We start from the raw sequence: 3,624 nt of genomic DNA, 5'->3' as shown, positions 1-3,624 counted from the left end.
GGAGTTACCTACGTGATTGTGAAGTGTAGCCGCATTTCAAGAGGTTGTGGACTTGACCTTGATACGATCATGAGAGGATTGGGACACACGGCTTTATAACAGTGTCAAGTTGTATTATGCTAGAAATTCAATAAACTAGTATGTATTTTACTTTCTGGTATTCAAATGGGTTGATGGGTTCAATTCTTAGAACACCCTGATTCTCGAGTATTTGCAAGTGTATGATACTAAGTGGAAATTCAATCCTTTCGATATTTTCATTATGTACTAGTTTGGTTTGTTTTTGATAAGGTTATGTTTGTTCAAGGGTTACACTAAAATGGGGGAGGATTGTTGGTGATTTTAGTGTCACCATGTCATTTTAAGTAACTGGAACTAACATGTGAGCTAAGGGGCTTCATGATTTGTACTCTAATATATGTACGGGGTTGTGCGGAGTGCACGCATGTATAAGATCGAGTCAGAAGCTGGTTCGACAACTAGTCGGGGGTCCGGGGGCAGCGCCCCCGGGTCCGGGGTTTCCAAAGGGGCAGCGCCCCTTTGGCGGGGTCTAGGGGCAGCGCCCTTAGCGAGGTCCAAGGGGCAGAGCCCCTGGCTGGGGTCCCAACCCTAATGAAACCCTAATCGTGTTTAATATATAAACAACTCTTCCTTTCCAGAAGTGGGGGATGTTCTTTAGCTCTCGTTTTTCATCACACATTCACAGAACCCTTTAGCATATTGGCTTACGTTTTCTGTGCCTAGAAACGTAAGTGTCCACTTGGATTATCCTAGGCTGAATTTCTTGTAACGCTGACATAGGGTAGAAATATCAGTTCGGAAAGTGATATCACGATCCAAGTTGGTATCCAGATCTCCACCACAAACCCTAAATTTTCCCAACACAAAGCATAGTTTGTAGCCCCCTCTAATTAAAAACAACCTGATTTTGTCCCCTTTATAAAGTTTTATATTTATTAAAAAAGCTAGATTTTGGAGGGACTTGGATATGATGCAAATTCACCTTAAACTAAATTTTAGGATGACCTGGATATGATAAGTTCACCGTTTAATATATTATTTAATAAAAGAAATTATATCTATATCTCTATTCTCTATTATATGTAGTAATAAAGAAATTCAACAAACCTACATGAATCTAGCTGTTGGGGAGTTATTTAATTCTTCAAGAGCCATCGAAGGTGAATTCATCAAACATCTAGAGAGAGTTGATCTTCGGGGAGAAGAAGATAGGGGCTATTCACTACTTGAAAATCATGATTTACCGACGAAAGAATCCGTAGGTAATGGCCTTTCCCGACAGATTTCCAACGGAATTCAGGCAGTACCTTTTTTACTCGTGGATAATTTTTACCGACGGATTTCTAACAATACTATTAGTGACGGAATACTGATGGAATAGCTACAGATTAACGATGAAAGCATACCGACGGATTTCCGACGACACTTATAGTGACCGATATTTCTGTTGGTAATCTGTCACTAAGTACTATTTATTTTTATTTTTTTAAAAACAAACAACAAAAAATTAAAACCCATTACATTAATACCTGATGATTAGAACATTACATATCATTATCAAACACTAAAAAGATAAATTTAAAGTTTTTGTTTACTTGTTTCTTTTTGCAATATATGTTGGATTGATGAGAGGGCATTTCAATCACCAGTTATCATAATTATTGTTCATAGGGTAGACCAAGTTGCATTTTATACTTTCCCTTCATCGGTAAACATGGTGTTTAGATGTGTGTTTTCAAAATGATTACAAAAACATAATTAATCACAACCAAATAACAAATGAGAATCCAAAGTATTTATAATCAACAAGTTAAAATCGTGATTTTAAACATGATCAGGTCTACACTTACATCCTAAAAGCTACTCTGTAGTCCTTTCAAAAAATCCTTCCCAAGCGCATTTTTAGCTTCGGGTCTATCCATGTTAATTTCAACAATTCCTGTCAAAGAAACAGAAACAGCAACAAGTATTTTGATTTGTCTACAAATTTTCATAAAAGAGTTAGGATTGCCAGGTTAATTTCAACAATTCCGGCCCTGTTTCGCTCCCATAATAACTGTATTTAATTCCTAGATTGATACCAAATTTTGTTGGGTTTACCTTCTTCAAAGAAGGCAGAAAAATCGGAGTGGAGGGAGGCTACAGTTGAGGCGGATATGGTGGAGAATGGCAGTAGGAATAGGGCGACGGCGATACAGTGGTCAATTCCGATGAAAATCGTCTTCTTCAGTGGGTGGTGGCCGCGGAGCCGACGAGGATTTCCAACAAGGCAGAGCTTTCGTGGAGCGGTGGCAGCCAGATCGACCAGTGGTGGATGCTAAATCGATGATGGTGATGGTGATGGTGATGGCAATGGCGATGGCAGATGAGAATGAAGACCAGAGTGGGAGGTGCGAAGACGAGAAGGTTGGAGGTGGGCGGCCGGAGGCGGGACGCTTTTCGTTAATGGAGGGAAATAGCATCAACTAAGTATTTGGGGGAATTGAAGCCGGCTAATGAAAATTGTAGGGGCTAATTTATTTTATTTAAATTCTTTTTTATATATTATGATTACGTAACTATTATCACAATTATAATTATAACTATTTACTGTTTATGAATATTTTAATTTTCTAATTAATTATAAAATGATGGCACCTGCCGACTCTTCTGTCACGTTCCATCTTTAAATATGTTGAAATTAAACAGAAACAAAATGATAATTTAATTAAAGTAACAGCTATTATATCGTGGAGTAACAATAGTTCTTTTACGATGGAGATTACAATTATATGGAACAAAATGAATTAAACATTATAACTGATGAATATGAATAATGTATGAGAGTAGTTTTTGTGTATCAACCTAGTTACTATTCTTATTATCTCCTATTATTATTAGGGTAACTCACATTCATCATGGTTGTGGTTTTGGGTGAGTGAAAAAAAAAATGTTTGACCCTCGAAATAAGAAAAATACAAAACCATCGTGTGTGTGTGTTTGCCAGAATGCACAGATTTGGACCATCGGATGGAATATAATCAAAGGTCATGATCTAAGGGTCTATGATAGTAGAATAGGATAACATATACCATATAATCACACAAATTTCAGGATAAGGGCATTTTAGTCAATTAACCTATATTAAAAAATGAAATTTTCGGATTTTTAGGGATAATTAATTCCTTTATTTTTAAAAATCTGAATATTTTAAATTAATTCAAAATTAAAAATCCAATTTTATTCTGTCAGAATGATAGAATGTTAAACATAAACTAGTAAATATATTTTTCGATTTTATTCTGTCAGAATGACAGAATGTCAACCATAAACTAGTAAATACATTCTGAAAAGAATACACAAATAATTCTTGAACTAATAATATACCAAATAATTACATTGTATGATTGTGATTCATTGAATAATAACAACATTCTGAAAAAAAAAAAAAAAACATCAAAATCTAACAAAAACACTAATCTATTCTGAGAGAATATTATTTTTTAGCAACACTTTATACATTGTAGCATAACACATTCTGGTATAATACACTCACGTTCTCTATGTTGTCTTCCTTCTCCACATCAATGTTAGCCTCTTCAAAACCTAAATCCACAAAGAAAA

The 3,624-nt window shown here is 35.4% G+C and overlaps 1 long non-coding RNA gene across 1 annotated transcript; it reads right to left on the bottom strand.

The window, feature by feature from the left end:
- Positions 1 to 1,801: 1,801 nt before the first annotated feature.
- On the bottom strand, positions 1,802 to 2,495 carry LOC145109071 (uncharacterized). Its single transcript, XR_013708738.1, has 2 exons — positions 2,122 to 2,495; positions 1,802 to 1,960 (listed from the first exon to the last, which is right to left on the bottom strand). It is a non-coding gene; the product is annotated as an uncharacterized LOC145109071 (long non-coding RNA).
- Positions 2,496 to 3,624: the final 1,129 nt, after the last annotated feature.

The sequence above is a fragment of the Lactuca virosa genome, chromosome 1, assembly GCF_052849685.1.
Source record: "Lactuca virosa cultivar CGN04683 chromosome 1, Lactuca_virosa_CGN04683_v6, whole genome shotgun sequence".
NCBI lineage: Eukaryota > Viridiplantae > Streptophyta > Magnoliopsida > Asterales > Asteraceae > Lactuca > Lactuca virosa.
This window is presented reverse-complemented; position numbering and strand designations above follow the sequence as displayed.